Source organism: Saccopteryx bilineata, chromosome 6 (genome assembly GCF_036850765.1).
Source record: "Saccopteryx bilineata isolate mSacBil1 chromosome 6, mSacBil1_pri_phased_curated, whole genome shotgun sequence".
In the NCBI taxonomy this organism is placed as follows: Eukaryota; Metazoa; Chordata; class Mammalia; order Chiroptera; family Emballonuridae; genus Saccopteryx; species Saccopteryx bilineata.
This window is the reverse complement of record NC_089495.1, coordinates 25,113,944-25,138,197: the sequence shown is the minus strand read 5'-3', so window position 1 is coordinate 25,138,197 and position 24,254 is coordinate 25,113,944. Positions and strand designations below refer to the sequence as shown.

The following is a 24,254-nucleotide window of genomic DNA, read 5'->3' as shown; positions in this document are numbered from 1 at the left end:
AAGGCTCAGCTCCTCCACGGAGCCTTCTTGCTTCCAAATCGCAGACTCAGCATTTCTGAACTACCGTTATTGGAGCACATCTTCACAGTTGGTGTTTTGGTGTTATTATTTAAGTCTGTCTTGGATATAGGACTAAACAATGCAATTCTTTGAAGGTCAGGTCTGTCAATATCTAGTTGTACCAAACCTAGAGCTGTGCTATCTCAATACATATTTTCTTTTGGTTTTATTTTTCATTGATTGAGATGAAATTTTGCAGATTATGCCACTTCTAATAAATCGTCAGACTTTTCTCATGCTATCTATTCAAAATACCTCCTATAATCTCCACTTATTCAGAGTTTTTAATGTGTAATTCGGATACACTCTTACCAGATTTTTCTGATTGTTCCCAAAAATGCTCTTCATGAATTGTTCTTGTTCCAGTGAAACTTTGTTGCCCCAACTATGCTTAACTCTTACCCACCACAGAGCCTTTTGGTGGATCAAAAATTGTGAATAAACCAAAGCTTAACTGTTTTTTTTGTAATTCTCCTCTCCTTAGCCAAACAGAGAAGTTCTCTGTGGGCAAACCAAACCCACGTAGTGTTTGACCTTCTTCTACATTATTCATACTCTTAAATGGGGGAGATGGAAGTCATTTCACCGTACTGAGCAGGGGTCTTCTCCCCACATTCAGGGTTAGTCAAGACTCTGGTTATACTTTATTCTGACCTAGGGAAAATTTACTCAGAGAAGACAATTTGACTCTATTTTAAGAATTATTTTGTGAGCCAGACCAGGCTATGGAGCAGTGGATACAGCATCAGCCTAGGATGCAGAAGACCCAGGTTTGAACTCCAAGGTCGTCGGCTAAGCACAGGCTCATCCGGCTTGAGCATGGGCTCACCAGCTTGAGCATAGAATCACTGGCTTGAGCAAAGAGTCACTGTCTCAGCTGGAGACCCACGGTCAAGGCACATATGAGAAAGTAATCAATGAACAAGCAAGGTGCTGCAACAAAGAATGGATGTTTCTCATTTCTCTCCCTTCCTGTCTGTCTGTCCCTCTCTGTCCCTCTCTCTCTCTCTATTTCTCTCACTGAAAAAAAGAATTATTTTGTGACATGTTGTGTTAAATGTTTGATATTGAAGGTGGGCCTGTGTTTTCACTTTGTAGCAAGATGATCAACTGAACTCTGGCACCTTGTGTTCTTTATGCGTTCAGATGCCCTTTAGCTCCCGATACAGGAAATGATTTCAAGGATGAGAATGGGAGAATTTTATACAGAAAGATATTTTTATTAAATGTGATAGTTATAATGAGTCTACTTTAGTTTGAGAGAACCTTTAACTTCTCACTCCCCATAAGGAAAATCACCACTTACATGCAGCCACAGTGCATTCTAGTTTTAATTTTATAAGTCACCTTTCTTTTAAAATGACACTGGATATGTTTTGAAACTAGATGGAGACGGTGGTTGCACAACATGGTAATAGATGCTAATAAACTGTTCACATTAAAATGGTTAATTTTATGTTAAATGAACTCCAACTCAATAAAAAAATTACACTGGACACACGTCATAGTTTCAGCTTCTTCAACATTTAATTTTAAAAGGAGAACATGTTCTATATGACTAGTTTTACTAGCAGACAGCCCTGAAATAATGAGACGTTTTTATGTGCAGGTTGCCCTTTCTTCTACCAAATCTCAGTAGATCACACAGCATTAAATCTCTGACAATTATTAATTAACTGTGAACTCTGAAGTGATTGATGTTGATGATGCAATATTGCATCCATAGAAATTTCAAAACACAAATAAAGATATAATAAGCTGATATGTCCTTGAGAGTTTTAATTCCAAAGAAGTCTTACAAAAAAAAATGAGAACGGTCTAGACCAGGGGTCTCAAACTCGCGGCCCACGGGCCGCATGCGGCCCGCCGAACAATTTTGTGCAGCCTGCAGACTAATCCACGAAGTTCAAAATATTTTGGATAAAATTAAGTAAGCCTAGGGGCCTACTTGTATTTTTCATTTCTCTAGCATCCTAGCTAGATATTAGCTTAGTTAACAGCAGTTGTGATGCGAACTACAGTTTCTGGTCGTTTTGTGACACTGAGTAAACTGCATGTACGATTGTGCTTGTTGTACTGATTTTTTTTTGTTTTCAACTGCAGTGAGAAAAGTGTTGCATAACAGTTGCCTTTTGTAGACCTAGTGCGGCCCGCCGAACGGCTGTGATCTTGCTCTGCGGCCCACATGCTGAGTTGAGTTTGAGACCCCTGGTCTAGAACAATCTCATTTTGCATAGTTAAAATATTATTTCTAATTGTGCAACTCCATCTACTTCCAATTTAGAATATACTCCAATATGAGCAAAGGATGGAGGGAAGTGGCAGTATTTCTGAATTAGCAGTATTTTCTACACAGTGTGCTTTGTTATGAAAGGTGTGATACACTCACCACCAGAGTGTTAGGTCCATAAGGGCGAGAACTTGTGTCTGTTTCCATCACTATCTCTACTAGAACATGCCTGACCACAGAAGGCCTTTGTAAGTACTCTTGAGTAAATGTATCACTATGGACACTCTACTAAGGGATGAATAAACTATGGGAAAATGTCTTAAAGACATGGGCACGCCATAGAGTTTTACGTGTGTGGTTAAATGAAAATTATATTAAATTTCTCTCTGTGTGTATGTATAACAGAAAGAAGAAAAACAAAAGAAAAATTTTCTAATGGCTATTCTGATGTTATATAAATGGACGGTCATTCATAAGGTTTACTAGAGCAAAATATGCTGTGTTAGTTACCTTGAACAAATACCTTTGTTTCGTTTCATTAATATTCACTACTACAAGTAAAGTTCACAGCATAGGGCAACATAGCTTTGAGGGAATTTCTGTTGGTTTTACCCTCAAGTCTATGGCAAATGTAACAAAAATACAAGGCTTAAAATGTACTTTAATGAGCGTATACATGTATAATCTCATTTAAAGAAAATAATAAAGGCACTTTGATGCAGGAAAAGAAATTAAACATAAAGAAAAATGCCTCTGATAATCAATGCTAGTTTAATACAAATCCTGTGAAGTTTTAAAAATGAAAGTAACTGAACTTGAGTTATACTAAGGCACCAGCTACTTGGGGTTTTTTTTTTGTTTATTTTTTTGTTTTTGTATTTTTCTGAAGTTGGAAACAGGGAGGCAGTCAGACAGACTCCGGCATGTGCCCGACTGGGATCCACCCAGCATGTTCACCAGGGGGCGATGCTCTGCCCATCTGGGGTGTTGCTCTGTTGCAACCAAAGCCATGTATAATATGAACCCTCACAGCTTACTCAGAACACAGGAAGCCTGGGCAAAGAAGTTATCTGAAGTGTTCTACTTATAAATACAGTCCAAATGTGCAAATCTGAGAAGACTTCAGCCAGAGGAAAGATCTTACAACATACATTCTAGCGCCTGAGGCAGAGGCCAGAGAGCCATCCTCAGTGCCTGGACAAACTTTGCTCCAATGGAGCCTTGGCTGCAGGAGGGGAAGAGAGAGACAGAGAGGAAGGAGAGGGGGAGGGGTGGAGAAGCAGATGGGCGCTTCTCCTGTGTGCCCTGGCTGGGAATCGAACCCGGGACTCCTGCATGCCAGGCCGATGCTCTACCACTGAGCCAACCGGCCAGGGCTACCAGCTACTTGTTTATATTGCATTTGCCTGTGAGCTGAGTCTATAAACTGGTCCCCAAATAAGTCCAGAAACATACTGGATAGCACAGCATCTCCCTTTTACAAATGTTCTAGAAATGTATTAGTTTGATTTTTAAATTTTCTCTTCAGACAGACATTGTTGAGCATGAGAAGATCCACACGTGCAGGCAGTTATGAATAACTAATAGAAAGAGTACCACCTACTCAAGAGACTCTGAAACTTAATACAAAGCCATGTATAATATGAACCCTCACAGCTTACTCAGAACACAGGAAGCCTGGGCAAAGAAATTATCTGAAGTGTTCTACTTATAAATACAGTCCAAACGTGCAAATCTGAGAAGACTTCAGCCAGAGGAAAGATCTTACAACATACATTATCCTCAGAGTCTACACAGTTCTCTCTACCTTTTGCTGACAAAAGAAATATATAAGGTTGCACAAAAGGAAAAACATGGAGGAATAAATATATATGCAGTTTCCAGCACTGATTCAGCATTCGGAGTGAGCCATATAACCTGAAATACTGTTGCAAGGTCACAGCCTGATGATGCTCAGAGACATGGAAGCATCCCAGGTAAAATCAAACGCCAGCCTCCGATTCTTCTGCTGCTTCTCACTCAGTCCAAGGGGTGGAAACTTCTTCTGCATTATTATGCTTCTAGTTACTTTAAAAAATATAAATTTGAAAGTCAAAAGATAAAAATAACTTACGATTTGACCTCCAATTCAAAACTTCCGATCAGATTTGTTTAAGAATGCTGTTTCATTTCTGGCCTTTCTATTTCAGAATTATTTGGAGTGGAAAGATTTAAGTTTAACACAAAGATAAACTGTAATCTCAAAAATAATTAGAGCTCAATGTTTCTTTGGCTGACTGTTGGAGCTAGTACCCATAAATCTCATTTTGTACAAGAAGAAAAAAGGTCCCAGAAGGTAAAAAATAATCTGTCTACAGTCTCCCCAAAATTAATTTCAGAGTCATGACTACAGTTCAGGTCCATTGCTGATTTCCTTCAACTCATTTCTACAAAGAAAAGCTCTCTGGTTATGTTCTGCCGATGTGGATGGAAAGAAACAACAGAGTGGACAGTTTAGGTTTTCTGTCATTACTACCATGGATGATCTCTATAGAGATGTCACACTTTGACCTTTCACTGTGACTGTGTCTACTTGTAAGTTTACTTTATTTAAGACTCCCATGACTACTTTTGGCCATAACTCTACTGACTGTTTGGGCTTTCTTTCTAGAAGTTATTCAGAGACCAATATATTCATATTTGAACTAGGCTATTCAATAGCAGTTCATCACACTGAAGGGACACATAGAATGCAGGCTGTGGAGCCCAATAACTTGCACTGAGAAATTGGTTAAAAGTTGAAACATCAAAGCTAGCATTACGCTTACATGGGAAGGTATGGATGGAAGGGAGTTTATCTTCGGGAAAGTCACCTCAAAATAGGGATCAGCCTAACACTAGTGTAATCGTCCAAACACACACATCCAGAACTGTTAATACCTGGGAACCAGTGAGCCACCGTTACTTCTTTTCATTTGGAGAATTCAAAGACTGGCACAGGGGAAGGAGTGATTGCCAGGAACAGGAAAAGAAGGCTGCTGCTGATTGAGTTCTATTCTGAAATATGATGACTAAAAAATCACAGGTCCAAATATGACAACTCATTCCAGAGAAACCTATATTCTATTTGTTAGACTAACCCATCATGTATATATTCTTTTAAAGAATGTAATAAAACATACATATCATGCATACCAGGATATTTAGGAGTAAAATACACTCCTGGACATGGCTTACTTGAAATTACATCAAACATAAAAAAAATCTGATGAATAGATAAATGAGTAGATATTTGATAAGGCAAAATAGCAAAATGTACACTGTAAAATCTAGATAATGGGCTACGTTGTCAACTGTACAATTCATACATTATTGTTGTATGTTTAAAAATTGCCTTTTAAAATGCTGAAAAACCCTTAGAGAAGATGTTTTTCATGAATGTTTCTAGCCACAGTATAGGACAGAGAACCTATATTAATCTACTGTAGTAAGTTTTATCATAAAACCTCCTTATCCAATGCCAATAAAATACAATAATCTACCAATTCCACATTCAGCAGCCAGCACGAGGTTTTCTCTCCTCATCCAGCTCACGTCCTCTCTCCACCATCCTTCTCCCACTACTCTCACTCTAAGAAATGGACTTTTAAGATGAATTTCAAACTTATATCAGGGATATAAGACTGTATAATTTGAGCCGTTATCTAATGACATTCAAGTACCTTTATATGACAAACCGTTAGTTGCTGCAGAAAATCTAAAAAGCTTTCCCTGACCCTCCCCCCCATACCATTCATTTATTCAGAAGGGATTTTTTTATGCTATACCTTAATCCTTAACAAATTGGAACACCTATGATTAATGTGTATAGGGAAATTATAAAGTTCACACTAATGACAAATTCAGAAGGGTTAGACAGTAAGCTTCATTCTATTGAAAAAAAAATTTTTTATTGTTAGATATATTTCTATTCTGCAAATATCTTTTCTGATGGTCAGCTGGTCAGTGGACACTATACAGCCAAAGGTTCTGATGTAGATGGAGGCTGAGGTTCCCCGCTGCTGTTTTTCCCACCCAACTGTGCATACAGATATCTTATAGAACTATTAAATATTTATGATGCAGTACAAAGCCCTCTAAAAGCATCTGAATTTAACTAAATCATGTCACTGACAGCAAGAGGCATGCAGAAGAATTTAACCTAGCAGGAAAAGTACTTCTCTTACATATCACGGCAGTGCAGAGGGTCTCAATCGTAGGCTCTTTCTGCCCCCACACCACCCATAAGAAGAAAGGCTTAACTGAAATGGTTCAAAAGGCTTTTAGACAGGCTTCCCAAGTGAAACATAAATCTTCTGAAGTGTTTCTCAAAAATTCTTTCTTGAGGTTTTGCCATGACTGTCACTAGAGGTCAGACAACCCCATTTTCAGTCCCCTTAACCCCAGGTTGAATACCTGAATTTGCCCAGTCTTTTATTCCACCGTGTCCTTCCAAATGTTTCCTACTGAGGGGTATACTGACTTACAGCAAAGTCATCTAAAAGGATTCCCTTCTTCTTCCGTTTTGCCCACAGAAAGACTCCAAGAGGAAAAGTTTTGATCAGGTGTATCAAAAGTTAAATTATTGTTTACCATTCACACTCTTCAAGCCAAAAAAAATTTATTGAGATCAGTAAATAGTTTCCCAAGGTACCTAAGCATCCAGTGATGCAAAAGAATAGCAGAGATGGAGAGCTTGGAAATTCAAAAAAGATATACAATTGCAATGAGAAGGTAATAGTTTTAGGCATCCCAGGCTCAGAGCTAGCTGTACTCCTGGAGTCAAGTGGTTTTAAAATAACCTATGACCGTTGAACAGGTACAAAATAAGTATTTAAGTAATAAGTATGTTGTGAAAAAAATCCAGACTAGATGCTTGAGTTGTCCAACTCAAAATGAAATAATATTACTGAAATTCAGCCAACATGCAGCAACTGATTTGGAAATTTGCTGCGTGGCATTTAAACTCACTTATTCTCAGTCTGGTAGGTAAAAATACAGAAATCTTAAGGATGACCTGCTTCTCCAAAGTGGTAGATTGCATATTTAATGTCACTGTATTATATATATAATAAAAATAGCCACCATTTTAAAGACCCAAGACATAGGTTAATTTATCTAGCTCTCCATCCACAATGTATCCAAATAAATGTTTAGTAAGTGGCTGCTACCTTCCAGACACTGTGCTGAGGCTTATAGATTGTGTAGCAGGAAGGTAAAGGAAGTTCCATCCCACAATCCATTTTTTTCTCTGAAGTAGCAAGTGAGGTTATCTGCTGAGAGTGAAGGCATGATCCACATTTTGAGAGTGATCAGGTCTGAGTCACCTTTGAAAACAGGAGAGAGGGCTGACTGTGAAAACCAGAGCATGTCAGACATTGGGGCAAGTAGAATATTTATATCTGTCCTTCCTTCTAGGTAGTCTTCACTATTAAGGATACTTATTTCTCCTCTTGAGAATTATATTTTGAAAGTGCACCGATGAAACATTTTAAAAAGAAAAAAAGGTCACCGATAGCATAAGAAATGGAGCAGAAGAAAGCATGGGGGATAAATGGTGATGGAAGGAGACTTGACTTGGGGTGGTGAACACACGATACAGTATACAGGTGAAGTCTTATAGAACTGTACACCTGAAACACATGGCTCTATTATCCACTGTCACCCCAGTAAAGTCAATAAAAAATAATTTTTCTTTTAAGCTCTACAGTACTTGGACCCAAGTAAGACCCAAGTGGGGGAGAGAGGAGAAAGAGAAAGAGGATAAGAGCAATTATGATGATGACAATGCATATGTTCACTGAAAACACAATCTCCATTTCAGAAATATTTACTTCTCAGATCAGCGTACCTTTTGCAACACTAGAATTTACTCTTCGGCATTAGGTGGTCCACTTCATTATGCTGCATGACTTAACTTGGGCTATGATAAAAAATCAACCCATTTAAATGATGTTGACAGTAAGAGTATGTATCAAAAAACTTTATTACATCCTTACCAGGTGGTGGCACAGTGGATAGAGTATCGAACTGGGATGCAGAGGACCCAGATTCGAAACACCAAGGCCACCGGCTTGAGCGTGGGCTCGAGCTCATGGTTGCTGGCTTGAGTGTGGGATCACAAACATGACCCCCATGGTCAGTGGCTTGACCCAAAGTTGAAGTCCAAGGTCACTGGCATGAGCCCAAAGGTTGCTGGCTAGAGCAAGGGGTCACTCGCTCTGCTGTAGCTCCACAGTCAAGGCTCATATGAGAATGTAATCAAAGAACAACTAAGGAACTGCAATAAAGAGCCCCAACAAAGAATTAATGCTTCTCATCTCTCCCTTCCTGTCTGTCTGTCCCTATCTGTCTCTCTTTCTGTCTCTGTCACAAAAAGAGAAATATAAAAAAACTTTACTACATATAATATTATGATACCGTTCTGTCCTCTAATGTATGTCTTCTAATATGAACAAGATGAGGGAAAAAGACATGCCATAAAACCAGAGTTGAAGAGGAGAATTTAATTTCTCTTCTTCAATTTTTTTAAACAAATTAAATCAATATTTGAAAACATTGTGCAATCACAGCAAGTTAAAATTATACATAGTAAAATAAAGAGGAGGTTTGGCCATTAGGTAATTAATATTTCTTTTGCCACTGATTTTTCATATAGTTTTTAAAATGTGCTTTTTCTCAGTTTTTTCATATACATTCCAGGTTGATCTTGTCCTTGTAGCCTTTGGTTCATTCATTCATTAATAATTACTCAGTAAGTGCCTAATATGTGCTAGGCTCTAACCAAGGCAAAGAAAAAGAGTGAAAAATATTATAATGAGTTTTCTGTTTCTATGGTTATGGAGGACTTAGTTTCCCTAATGTCAGTCTGGCAAAATGCAAATTTTTTTAGAAGGGAGAGTCCATAGTGTTGTAATAAATTTTATTGGTGTGGCAGACATTCTGTGGAGTGATTTTTCTTAAAAAAAAAATGAGCCTGTCAGGAGACACTGTTTATTGTATATGCATGTCTAAGTCTCTGAGATCTTCCTTTACTCAGGATCCAGTTATGAAAATGTTTTCTTCTGATAGTGTTTTGTTTTGACTAGTGATAGAAGAAGAATGCAGAGATCCAGTTCCAGAGGGACCATGCCTAGTCAAGAGGCCTCTGGAAATGCTGGACAATTAGAGGCATAAAAACAAATTCAGTCTATTTCTATCCTCAGTTACCATTAAAACAACACACCAAAACAAACTAGCAGAGAGTAGAAATTTGATGGTGGGTTTATTTTCCTAGAAAGTTACTGGTTTGATTGTTTTCTGTGGGTGAATTAAATGAAATAAATCTAATAAAATATGAATGCATTTTAGTACTACCTTTTTTGGTGAACTGAAGATTTCTTACTTACTGGTGGTACCAATGCAGTGTTAAAGTGTAGTTAGGCAGATTTCCTGAGTTGTTAAGGAAATGTTTTAAATTCATAGAAATTCTGACTTCTCAAAATAGAAAAAATATTGTAGTCAAAATCAAGGAGAAAAAATTATATTATATACATACAGATATACATCTGATGATTTGATTTAAAAGTTGGTTGCTCATAAAAACTAGTTTAACCAGTGAAGAAGTTCAACATGACTCAAAAAAAAATAAGTATTAACCATTTGACTGTTAGTTCTGGTAACTACCTAGGCTCTATAAAATTATTGACATGCCAAAAGCTAAAGATAATCATATAAGTTTTACAATTAAAATTATAAGCTGTCACCTTCATAAATATATGAGCTGTTGAAGTCTGAAGTGATGCTGATTAAAAAAATCCACATAAAATGATCAGAATTTACATTGGTTTTTTTTTAGTAAAAAACATGATTTTTCCTTCTTTTGATTAAATTTAATGAAAGTATACAAGGCCCTAAAGTAACCTGCTTCTCATTCCACATCTAAATCAATTAGAATTTTTTGTTCTTACAACATAACTTTAATGCCGAACACTGTCATACTGTGACTGTCCAATGATAGCATTTTCAATGAAGAAAAGGATGTGAACTGGCGTTGAACTTTCTTACTTTATATTGACAATATTATGATCCATTTTAAAAGACATCGATAAAACCATATTCACTTTTTAACATTGATTTCTCGTATTTAAATTGTACTCACTCTAATACTCAGAAACACTTTTAATTACAAAAGTTTATAAACACACAAGTATATCTAATTTTGTTATTAACTTGCTACTGGGGAATTTTCCATCTTCATTTCAAATCCAATAAAGTATTATGCCATCAATCTACCTGGGGCATTAGGTATTATCTTTAACCAATATCCTGTTATTGTCCTAAGGACAAGTGTGCACACACCCAAAATGTCAATAAATTCTCCGTAAACTAAAAAGATATTTTAAAAATAAGGAGTCAATTAAATCTGATTATGGGCAATAGAGTTTCAAAAGGTCCCTAGTTAACACTACAAACATTTTTCCATGCTGAATTAAGCTTGCAGTTTAGTCAGCAAAGATATTCTTTTTATATATCTTGTTTACGTCTACTATAACTGTTGTAAGCATTCCATTAGCATTAACCCAGTGATTAATGCATCTATGATGGAGTCAGGTTCTGATCAGTGATAATAACTGCCCAGAACTATTTCCCCAATTGTTCATCTCCCATATCTTTTACCCTGACAAAAATAAAGAAAACATGCCTACCAAAGTCTAAGGGTTCATGTAGTTACAGGAAACCAGATGCATTATTTATAAGGATGCAGAGGCTAGAAAGTTTGACTATGCTGCTTACCCTAGCAGTAGTAGACTCTAAGCTATTGGCAATAGGAGCCTTGCCAGTGCATTAGAAGATGAGATAGAAGGGATGCCTGCCAAATAAAATAGCTAAGTAATAACAAATGATAAAAAGCCTTGGGGTGGGGTGAGGGAGTCCTGAGCTCACAGCTGAAGACAATTCAGATCACCAAGCTTCCGCATCAATGCAGAGAAAAGAGGTGTCATCCCAATGAATTCTTTGTGTCTTATACTTCTTGAGTGCTTGCTTTTTAATTACAGTTATACATTCTTTTTTACATTACTATATAGTAACTGTACACAAATGAGAAAATTACAACTGATATAAAACAGGTATGGTGCAAATGATCTGATTTCAAGTTCAGGTATAATTAATTGTGTATTTGTATTGTCTACCCTGCGTAGAAATCCCTGTCATTGTTTTGGTAGTTTTCCCCTTTGATTTTAAAGAAGAAGAAATGTGTCCACAAAAAAGCTACAATTTCTTACTCTCTGTGTGTTCAAACCTGATATACTGCTACAGACAGATAACTGTCACAGCTTTAAGTAGATTTTGAGATAGTGCCATTCAAGTTTCCTCTTGTGTTTAATCACCGTCAGTCACTTAGAATTGACACCACACACACAAAAAAAAAAATAAAATAAAAGGCCGCGTGCTGGAAATGCTAACAGCAACAGGGGACGAGAATGCCATCTTCACTAGAAAAATACCCTAAAAACTGACAAAAGAAGTCAATACACACACACACCCAAAGAAAACTTACTGAAGGAATTATTAGAACAAAATAACCTTCAGTAATAATCTGGAATTTAAACAGAAAGCTACAGTTTTTATTCCTCATCTCAAAGCTGCTCTGAAAATTATCAAAATCAAGAAAGGGGTAGTTGACACTACGTATCACGTATGATGTTTATTCTTTTCTTTGAATAACCTGAGTTTCAGATATTTAGTGCACACACCTTTTATCTACCACAACATGCGCAGCATTCTCCCTCCATCTCAAATATGTGTATACTAGAGGGAGAAGGGGGAGAAGTTCATGGGACTCCTTCTAAATTATCCAAGTACCAAGCGAACGATTTATATAAATACATAAACTTTTTAGTTTTAATGCCTTTTATCATAGGAAACGTGCATATACATTTCTGTACCATGCTCAAGAACCTTGACTCATAAATCCTATTTGGTTTAAGTAATCTCATTAGAGGAAAAGACCATTTTAAAAAGTAGCTGCAATGACCACATGCCCTTTAAAGAGAAATATGTGATGGAGGTTACAAGAGGAGCCCTCTCAGGAGTTTTATTCCCCCCTCTGCTTCTCTGGCCAGTGGGTGAAGAGAACTCAGGACATGGAGTCAGAGATGTTGGAGTGAACCCCTGCTTCTGCCAACACCCACTATAGAACCTTGGCAAATTGTAAATCGTCTGAGCCCCTTAGTTTCCTCATCTGTATAATGGAACTATTCTATTTCGTCTATTCTCAGATAAACGAATCAGACACATGGTAGGTGCTCATTAAAATATTATTTACTTAATGTTACTGACTACTTTTAATAATAATAAAAGAAAACTTATTACTACTTTGGTAGTTTTCCCTTGTTCCGCAATAAGTGACTGGCTCTTCAGCACCACAGGGAGGAACAGCGACCGACCAGTTAAGTATGTAGACTTTCAAATATTTTGTAATCTTCCCAATCTAAAGTGAAACAGAGTCTGATAAACCACCACGTAAAGAGAAGCATTTATCATAAAATGAAAAAACCTCCAGATATAAAAGCCAGAAAAAAATTAAAATAGAAGCATAAGGCATGTGAAATACTTCTCAACTGGGTTGATTTAAAAATATTTAAATATCTGTTTTCACGATTTAAGGTTTTGGTGGTTTTCTTATAAGTACATAAATGTACAACTTTAAAAAAGAGTGGTACTACAATTTTAACAATCACTTCACTGTGACTACCTATTTAACAAGTACTTTCTGGAAACCAGTGTAGTGATATGGTAGGGAAATGTAGACACAAATAAACCAAAATTCCTTACTTCAAGACCTTACAGTCTGGTTTGGGAACCAATGTGCATACCTGTGTCTATAATAAGTGGTGAACTTGTTATTTGAAATAGAGTTGTGGGAGCACTAAGAAGATTGCTGAGGAGTGGAAATAAAAAAGAGCTTATGGCCTGACCAGGCGGTGGCACAGTGGATAGAGCGTCGGACTGGGATGCGGAGAATCCAGGTTTGAGACCCCGAGGTCGCCAGCTTGAGTGCAGGCTCTTCTGGTTTGAGCAAAACTCGCCAGCCTGAGCACAGGGATGCTGGCTTGAGTGTGGGATCATAGACATGACCCCATGGACAGTGGCTTGAGCCCAAGGTCGTTGGCTTGAGCAAGAGGTCACTTGCTCTGCTGTAGTCCCCCGGTCAAGGTACATATAAGAAAGCAATCACTGAACAACTAAGAAGCCACAACAAAAAATTGATGCTTCTCATCTCTCTCCCTTCCTGTCTGTCTGTCCCTTATCTGTCCCTCTCTCCATTTCTGTCACACACACACACAAAAGAGCTTGTGCATTGGCATTGTCTACCCTGTTTAGAAATTCCTGTTTCAATATAACAATGAAATATGAAAGAGCTTGTTTTACTCCTTGATCTGACAAAACAAATATTTTTTTATAATTTCAAGACTCATTTTCATAAAATATACCAAGGTCTGCACTTTGCTTTGAAAAGGAAGGAAGGAACTATGACATTGTGAAACTTAATGAAATTATAACTGACCCCATTTTTCATAAAGACTCTCTTCACCAGAAGCATCTATTAGGCTCATTCCTCAATACATTTTTTACTTAAAATGTCACAGTCAATATTCTAGTCCTTTAAAAAAAACAAGCAGGAAGTTTTACTCTAATACTTGGTTCTGTGTGGATACATGTAGTGGATGTTAAGTTTCATTTTTATTTATTTTTTCCACTAGGCTGGAACATCTTAAATTCAGTCCCCTTTACCTGCACTGTAAAAGGGTTTTTAAAGGTTCCAGTAAACGCCTTACATGCCCTTAAGTCACCTATTTCCTTCCTAAAGCTTATCTTGCTTCCACACATGGTCTCATTTGCACATACAAGGAATTCTCTTGCCCCCAAAATAAAACATACCAAGGACTCTTTGTGTGGTTTAGTTTTGCACAGATAACGTATGGAAAAATGTGAACAAAAATGCATTTCTATTTTGGAGCATTAGGGACCTGAAATTAAGAAGCAGCTATGAGGATAATAGAGAAAAAAACCCATCTGGATCAGCCAAAATGTACAAATTATGTAAAAGAACCTATTATGGCCACTTAAATAATTTTCCCTCAGATATATGCAAGACTATTCCTCTGCAAATTCCCTTCACTCATCTCATATTTTATCATAAAAATACCCTGTCTGACAAGATGGGTTTCTTCCTGGTACAATTCATCAGAGGTAGAACATGTCAGATTTTACAGTTTTTTTTGTTTGTTTTTTGGGGAAAAATGCAGAAGCTTTCTTCTTAGAGCCTTGTAGATTAAGAATTCTAAATAACCATGACCTGTCTCAAAGTTACATTGCTTGTGAATAACATAGATCCTTATAGGTTAATTAAATACCTAGATCTCTGGCTTAAAATGTAGGATGACATATAGAACAATAACACTGGAAATCTTTTTTTCTTTTGCAGAATTGTTTTTTCTTGATATAGCTTAATTCTCATAAAACAAATGTATAGCTTACAACTGGATCAAATGACATGGATACTTCTGATCAGTTAATCTCTGCTCTCAATGAATGAATTTTAAGACAAGCAAGAACAGAATCACTATAAAAAATTTTGCTTTTCAATATTTAATAATTTTAAATGATTAATTTACTATACTGTTTGTAATTTACTATGTGTATCATTCAATTATAATATAAGTAGATATACACCATCAAATTTAGCACTTCTCTCACTTTAGGTCAAATGAATGACTTTTAGAAATTTTTTTAAAAATCTTAATGAAAATTAAATTGTTTAAAGAATTCCAACTTTTTCATATACATTTATAGGTAACCTAATAAAAAAAATACCTACTCAGATTGTAACATATTTGTAAGTCTACCTATGTATCAAAGGTAACTTTCTGATAAACATCAGGTCCATTTACCATATTGTAATTATGCTCATGTAAATGTTTTTAGTTAAATGTCTAAATCCTTTAAAAATTTTTCAAACTTTCAAAACCCTACTTAGTGTGAATTAATTTATGATACCATTTAATCTTCAATAGTCTTTTACTTTTAGTGCAAAATCATAGAATTTTTTTTTTGTGTGTATTTTTCTGAAGCTGGAAACGGGGAGAGACAGTCAGACACACTCCCGCATGCGCCCGACCTGGATCCACCCGGCACGTCCACCAGGGGGCAATGCTCTGCCCCTCTGGGGCATCGCTCTGCCTCGACCAGAGCCACTCTAGCACCTGGGGCAGAGGCCAAGGAGCCATCCCCAGCGCCCGAGCCATCTTTGCTCCAATGGAGCCTTGGCTGCAGGAGGGGAAGAGAGAGACAGAGAGGAAGGAGGGGGTGGGAGTGGAGAAGCAAATGGGCGCTTCTCCTATGTGCCCTGGCCGGGAATCGAACCTGGGTCCCCCGCACGCCAGGCCGACGCTCTACTGCTGAGCCAACCGGCCAGGGCCTAGAATTTTATCTACTTTTTAAATGGGATAAATCTCAGGAATCAGATTTGTTGGTAAAGTAATGAGCTTTAAATATGAAGCAGAAACAGCAATTGACTGCTAAAAAAATACAACAGTAAAAATCAATTGTTACCCAAATAATATTTTCTTTTAAATTACATACCACAGAATGGATAAATGTACTCAATCTTAAGTAATATTATTAAAAAAAAAACAACTTTATTTTAAAGACTGTCTCTCATATTCTACTTTGTGTTATGTTAATGTATGATTACATACAATTAGCACAATTAACCTTTCTACTTTATGGAAAACTCCTTCAGCCCCCAAATTACTCTCTATTCATCTCTCCCCAACCATTCCCCCTCTCCAAGAAGTATACAGCGTAGCTCCTGCCATCACGCTGGAACACAGTAGGAACTGGATTATTTGTCTTTTTTGTAAAGAGATGGAAAGTTCTCAGGGATTAAGAATCATATAGCAGAAAGAGGGCTATTGAATTTTAATCTCAAATTTATCAGTCGCTATTTGACCTTAGCCTATCCCTACCTATATTTTACTTTTCTGCTATCAAAATGAACATATTGATAGCCAAAAAAATTTTTTTTAATTAAAAGACTGACAAAATTTATCATTACAAATAACAGTTCGTACAATATTTAACAAAGGCGATGTCAGTCTGTTCCTTCCTCCCTCCCTCCCTATCCCTGTCATATTACTAAAAAAAGCTTGATATTTACACACACAAAAAAGACTGAAATATCTGAGCAAAGAACAAATGATAAGCTAACATTTGATGAACAACTCAACCTAAACACCAAATCTCCTACATTGGAGATAGCTACTGCCTTGAATGGGACGAGCTCAGCTTTCGGCTACAGCGCACAGTGGCAGAAAGATTTGGCTGACCTCTGGTAGACTGAGAGGTAAAATGAAAAGTGCTATTCCAGCGGTTCTTTGATGATTAGTTAAACTCTGTGTACAAAGCGCCTTTACTAAGGAAATGAATTACTGCTAGATGCATTGTAATAAGAGCAGAGAAAAGTGGGAGATGACTATGGATGAACTACAAGTCATTACTTCCTTCTGGGTCACTCTGGTGCCTTCTATGAAGCTGATAAAGCCTCCATCCCTGGGATGTCATATTTAGACCTGCTGAGTTTTCTATGTAATACTAAACAGAGTGGGCTAAGCATGCTTCTTTTCCTTATCAAAATAATGATAAATAAATAATAATAATAATAATAATAATAATAAAACCCTAATCAAAAATCAATTACTCTGGTGAAAGAAATTTGTAGTTTTTCAAAATCCACTTAAAAGAACCTGGATCAAGTACTTTTTGATTTTTAAGTGGAAAGAACATTTTACAGATTTCAAAATGCTTCCCGTGCATTCTAATTTGAAAGCCGCAGCTCATTTTTCACTGTTTTCTACTTCACAAAGGCATGCGTTCTTGGATTAAAAAGGAGAGTATTCCTAAGAATGATTATAGTGAGCGCATTGGTACTAATAGTCTTTTTAAAATGATAGTACAATTGTCTTCAGTTTTCTACCTCATTATTTAAAATGGTGACCCTGCTTTAACTTTGCCCAATTAATTTTCAGTAACATACATGCTTAATTTTCTTTTAAAAGAGCCTGTGACCGATATCTATTTTCTGATTCTTCCCACAGTTAGCTGTGGAGGACCGTGTTGGTTTTGCCCATCCAGCCACTTTCCTCTTCTTTAAGTACAGAACCCTGCTCTCTATAATGAATCTATAGCATGCAGTTCCCAGGGGGCTGGGCCCATCTGCCTCACTAACCCAAACACACACAGGGCTGGATATCTGACCCTACCCTGGCCCAATCAGAGTCATTAATCTCCCTGGATACAGTAGTTATTTTAGGGATGTGCATTTGATGAGAGCAGAGCCAATCAGATTCCCCCTTAGAATTTGCTGTTTGGATAAGAGAGTAGACTTTCTGTTTTTAGATTATGAACTGAGGGGATTCAGTCTTAGAGATACCAGCAGCGATCTCACTGTTAGGCAGAGAAAGCTACTGAGAATGAAGCTAACATTTGTACAGAAGCAAAGCATGAACACTGGGAAATGATCCTACTATTACATTTGAGCCTCTGAATCAAGTTGGGCCAGCTTTATATTTAAGCTCTTAGTGTTAAATTTCTATCACTTGCAACTGAAAAATTAAATCATCGTTCATATTTTTTGCTGCTTTATTATATTATTCCTCACTCTTTCCTCTATCCTAGTGTCTGTTTTTTCGAGGTTTTTTTTTTTCTTTTAGTTTTTATTTTATTTTTTTGGTGGGCAGCTATTTCTTAGAGCATTCAGGGTTTTTAATTTATTTTATTTTTTTAAGTTTATTAAATTTATTGGGGTGACACTGGTGAATAATATTATACAGGTTTCAGGTGCACAATTCTAAAATACATCATCACGTGTTCTCCATTCCAAGTCAAGTCTTCCTCCAGCATTCAGAGTCTTTCAATTTAAAGGCCTCTATTCTCTCTTCCTATTTCTCAGATCCTTAGATAACTAGAAAAAAATGAAGAATTATGAAAGCCACAAAGTTCAGCATAAGACAATTTATCAAAACCGTGCTCGCTCTGGCCTCCTAGATGCTTTCTTGATATGTACCTCCTCTGTCTCCATTCTCTTACCTCTACTTCAACATTTAAAAACATTTTTTAATTAAAAATATTTTATATAAAATCTGTTTCAGTACTTTGTCCATATGATTAAAAACACTATCGTTTTAATATCTCTCTTAAAATAGGCAACATAATAAATCTGTCTGTTTTTCTCACAAAATATATTCAAAAAAATGGATTTTTTTTTAATGCAGAGAAACTATTCCAGTAAAAACCACTCCAGAGAATAAAATACAGAGAAATAATTGCTCCAGGTCTAATCATTTTCTACTAACAAATCTAGCTATCATACAAATAATTTCCAGGATTTATAACATTATACAAAAAAATAAAAATAAATAAATAGTAGTTAGCCTGGAATAAGGCAACACCTCTACCCCAAACATTAACGACTGCCCAGGGAAATTTGCCTCTTTGATGAAGATTAGATTCCCATTAGTGCATTGGCTCTACAATTATTCCCATCTCTGTCAATAGCATGTTTTGAAAAAGACCACATCATTCTCAAAGTAACAAAGCCAAAGGGTAGTCACTAACATGATTCTAACATTTCTGTGTCCTTTTCAGTATTAACCCCTTGAATTGTGTTGTCATTAACTAAGGGGTCTACTGTCCATTTCACTACCTTGTAGATTGTGAAGAGTGTACCAATTCAGTAAAAGTTGGCTTTGAGATAAATGTGATTTTATTTCTGGAATCTTTATAAAAATTCCATTTTGATGCTTTTTTTTAAAAAAGACATCCTAACCTTGAGCTAGCTGTATGGACTCCTTAAAGCTTTGTAACAAAGGAGCTAAGATTTGAAATCAGAACTCAAGGTTTAAATTTCTTTTCTTCTCTTCTAGTATATACCTAGTTTTTAAATTTGGACATGTCAGAAATTTCTGAATCTCAAGTTTTTCAGCTGGTAAATGGGATGAAATCTAGGTGACGGAGTTGTTGCATGAATAAATGATTCAATAAATAAAAATATGCTTTAGAAAATTATAATAGAATACATTTAGCAGTTATTTATATATACACAGAATACACATATATTTGTATGGTTCAAAAGAATAATTTTGGGCCCTGGCTGGTTGGCTTAGTGGTAGAGCATTGGCCCAGCATGTGGAAGTTCTAGGTTCAATTCCCAGTCAAGGAACACAGGAGAAGCGACCATCTGCTTCTCCACCCCCTCCCCCTTCTCTCACTCTCTCTTCCTCTCCTGCAGCCATGGCTTGATTGGTTTAAGCAAGTTGGCCTCAGGCACTGAGGATGGCTCCATGGCCGTGCCTCGTGCTAAAATAGCTTGCTTGCCAAGCAACTGAGCAATGGTCCCAGATGGGCAGACGATTGCCCAGTAGGGGGCTTGCTAGGTTGATCCTGGTCAGGGCATATGTGGGAGTCTGTCTCTTTGCCTCCTCGCCTCTCACTTGATAATATATACATATAAAAGAATAATTTTATAGAAGGTTAATTTCAGGTAAATACAAATGGTTAACTATGATTTAGCAATAAGCTCGATTAAAAGTTTTGAGATTATCTTGTCCAGCACTGGAATGAAATGAGAGATTCTGAATGACTTCAGAAAGGCCAGAGGCAGAACTGAAGACTTACATCACAGTTGCAGGTAGTACTGAAAAATAAGGTCAATATGAATGAACTGAACGTGAAGGCAATAACTTCCCTGAGCATAAGAATGGCTGTAACAGACAACTGCCTACTTTTGCCCAAACAATGTGTTATCCTAAATATCTGTAAGTAACTTTAAGTAATCAGAAAGATGAAAATGCACCAGTTGGGTAATTTCCTTATCAAATTATTATTTTATTGCTATATGATGCATGGTAAATTTGTTCACAATAGATAGAGCCACCACACCCTTGAAAATGCCATATTTATAAAAATCCAGAAATACAGTTTGCATTCAATTAGAGGTGGCTTTCCAACAGAGACAGGACAGAGTTCATATTTTTCCTTCAATAAAGATCTGAAATTGAAATGCTATTTTTCCAGCTGAGAATCATTTAGCAACGGTCCGAGCAGTTTCCTCTGCAATTAAAGCAGGTAAGTCCATTACAGCTGAGTGTGAAATGTAAGAACCATAGTTCTAAATCTCACCCCGGGGCCCAACCCGGTACAATCTAATCAATACATTTGACTGTGTTGTTCCCAAGTGAAAATGCTGTGTCTCATAGTAACTGAAATGTCTCTGCAGATAAAATACTTTTTTTCCCCTCAGTTAGCTCTCTTTGGTGCCAAATTAAAGATAGAATTGTTAATTTCATTCAGAGGATTTCAAAGAGAACTTCTTGGATAAGTTCCTTTAAAATGCAGCCTTATCTGAGAATATATAAAGTTTTGAAAAGACAGTGATTTCTTGGCACAGAACTTTTAGCTGCATCATTTAGACTAAAAGTCATTAACTCCTTGCCTCCTCCAACAATAAGGATATTATCCTACACCAGGGGTAGTCAACCTTTTTATACCTACTGCCCACTTTGTATCTCTGTTAGTAGTAAAATTTTCTAACTGCCCTCTGGTTCCACAGTAATGGTAATTTATAAAGTAGGGAAGTAACTTTACTTTATAAAATTTATAAAGCAGAGTTACAGCAAATTAAAGCATATAATAATAATTACTTACCAAGTATTTTATGTCGTATTTTCACTAAATTTGGCTAAATAAATGTTTATAAAACAACTTACTATAGTTAAATTTATCTTTTTATTTATACTTTGGTTGCTCCGTTACCACCCATCATAAAAGCTGGAACGCCCACTAGTGGGCAGTAGGGACCAGGTTGACTACCACTGTCCTACACTGTTCCAATAAATGGCAAGGACACCTCGATTTCTATTCTCCCTTCAGGGCCACATCACTTGTTCAGGTAGTCCTGTCTTCCATATAAAGGGGAGACCACCTCACAGTGAAGCTCTGCTCAAGGAATCACATTCATTTTGCACACATTAGGCTTTCCAATATGGGCTTGAGATACAGACATAGAATGGAGTCCTGGGAAAGTTAAATAATTTGCCTAAGATGACATAGGAATGAACAGCACCAGTATAGAGACTGAAGAACATGAGTTCATCCAAAATCTGGGTTCTTTCCCTTCCACCTCATCACCCGGCACGCTTTGACGTGTAACATAAAGATGGTAGGGGCTCAGCTGGTTTCAGACAACACATTTCCCTAATCTACAAAACATACTCCCGATCCACTTTATATCCAAAACTACTTTTCAATCTATTTACAGAATCTCACTCCCCTTAATATTAAAGTTATATTTTTTCTTTGAGGCAACTAAATCTCATGAATCAGCAATATTGACTAAGTTTAAATCCCGCTTGTGTGATGTTGGATAAGATACATTAATTTTGTCATCAGAAAAATGAAATGAGGTTTTGTGGGAACCATGAGCCATCATTCAGGTAAATCACCTAGCATAGAGCCTGGCACATGGTAAGCTTCAATTAATGTTTGCTATTACTATTATCATTTATTATTTGAAACATATATTCCTACTAATGGCTGTTTTCCAAAAAATTATCTTTTTTTCTTTCTCATTTCTATTCATTAAGCTCTTCATTTTTGTTTTCCATATATATATATATATATATATTCAATTAGAATGGATGGTGTTTTCAGTTCAGTAACATAGTTGGTATAACAATTGTATTTTTTATGGTATTCAACAAAATTGTCTGCAAAATGGGGTCACCGGTAGCTGGCACTTCAGAGAGAAGTCATTAAGGTCTGTTCTAAAAATCCATTTACTTTTTTGCTGATTCTATATAAAGCAGGAACAAGATAGTCCTGCTGACTAGTTTGTAAGGTTCAAGTTCTTCTCCTTGTAAATTGGGAACTTCCAATGCAAGTTCCCAATTTAAAAAACAACAACAAGTAAACAAATTTGCCTCAAAAGGGAAGGATTATTAACTTTGATATTCTGCCAATATTTAGAAAATGCTTAAAAAAAGTACATAAAAGGGGACAAAAACGATAAGCTGTTTGTAAATGAAAACTAAATTCATTAAAAACCTTTAGCCAAGAATGATTTCTTTATTGTTTCATTGATTGGAAAAATTATGTAAAGATTTTGGATTTGAACACTATTTTTAAAACGTCTAATTAGTATCAGTGACACGGGAAAAATGCTTGGGATACATTAAGTAAACGGGGGGAGAAAGGTACACGGAAAGCCAGGGAGAAAAACACTGATTAGAAGAAAATAGAGTAAAATATTAGCAATGCTATTTTGAATAGGTGTGTGGGTAATTTTCATTTTCTTCTTGTTGCTTTTTCCATTCCAACATGAAGAGAAAAGGAGAACTTTGGGGGCTAGAAGGGTCAGGGAAGGCTTAAGGGAGAAACAGGATGTTGGCAAACATAAACTACCACTGCTGAACCCTCTCAAAGGTGACCCAGCAGGGAGAAGCCTCAAACCAGGCCTGGCAGTAAAAGCATGTGTCCCCTGAGGGTGTGCAGTCGAAAGGTGACAAAGTACAGCGCCTTTTTCATACTGATCCAAAAAGCACCCCGAGTCATTATAAAACAGAACAGGTTTGCTGAGTCCACACTACCTCAGGATGGCTTTTCAAATTTTACTTTAGAAAACACCAGTGTCAACAGTTCAAAGAGTGTAGCCCGCATAGGCATGATTGCATTGTAATATAGCATATATATATTATGTAATATAGCATATATATAGTTCCTTTCTAGCTGAAATTAAGTGAATAAAACCCTACTCTTCAGGGCTGATTATTTCTGACCCATCTGAAGTCTTCCAAGGCCTTTGGCTCTTTCACATTTTGCATCTTTAATCTAGTTTATTGCTCTTGCTGATTCTTCAAGTTTCACCTTCAGATTTTAATAAATAGAGCTTTGCTTGCATCACACCTCTTCTGCAATGCGGAGTTCTGCATGATGCTTCCTCTCAATGAACCCAGAGTTTCACCACACGTTCGTTGTTCTAACCAAGTCTGGATTTAGCATCCCGCCACTATTGGTTTATATTTGCCAATCATAGAGTATATTTTCATGAGATTAAAAAATGTATTAATTAATCAATTCAACCATACCATATTTACTGAAAATCCACCCCCAATGGAGAGTGATGTACAAAAATGGTACACTAAAATATTGTAACATAACTGTACACAAAGCCTTCTTTCTTTGTCTTAAACCTTTACCAAATATCAGAATCTAATTCTGCCAAGAGTTAGCAATCAGCATCAGATTTCAAAATTATTTTCTCTCTCTCAACAGTACTGCAGTGAATAGAAATGTAAACTGAGAGATTCATTTCAGTTCCCTACAGCTCTGCAAAACCAAAAGAAATATTTCTTCCATTCCATAATTACTCAGCTATGCTTAAGGACAGCATCCATTGCCCATTAATGATAGCATGAAGGGTTCCAATTACAAGAGTTTCAATAACTTCATTCAATGAATCATGTAGGAGAGAAATTATTCCTGGGGGGAGGGGGGAAGAAGCCAAAAAGAAAAACCAAGTATTTGATTTTGTATAATAAACACTCAAATGTATAAGCAAAGCACAACATGCTTCCTTACTGCTAGTTAGCTGAAATCTTTATAACTATACTAATCTTTTTATAAGTAGAATTAAATAACAAATATTGCAAACTCCCCAGGGGGATTTTCATTTTGGAGTATGTAATGAGTGTCCTTAGAATTCAGAGGAAGCCAATTTAGTCCTTCCTAGCATTTCATTTCCTGTTTGATCTTACTAGATTGTTGTCTTCAATCCAGTTGAATGATGCTTTATCTTGCTAAAATGTAGCCAAAACATCATACTTCATGCAAAAAAAAAAAAAAA

General features: G+C 36.5%; 1 protein-coding gene across 4 annotated transcripts in view; it reads right to left on the bottom strand.

The window, feature by feature from the left end:
- The window catches only part of NRG1 (neuregulin 1), a 1,091,963-nt gene that overhangs the window by 120,868 nt on the left and 946,841 nt on the right, over nt 1-24,254 (bottom strand). The gene's annotated exons all lie outside the window — the stretch shown is intronic.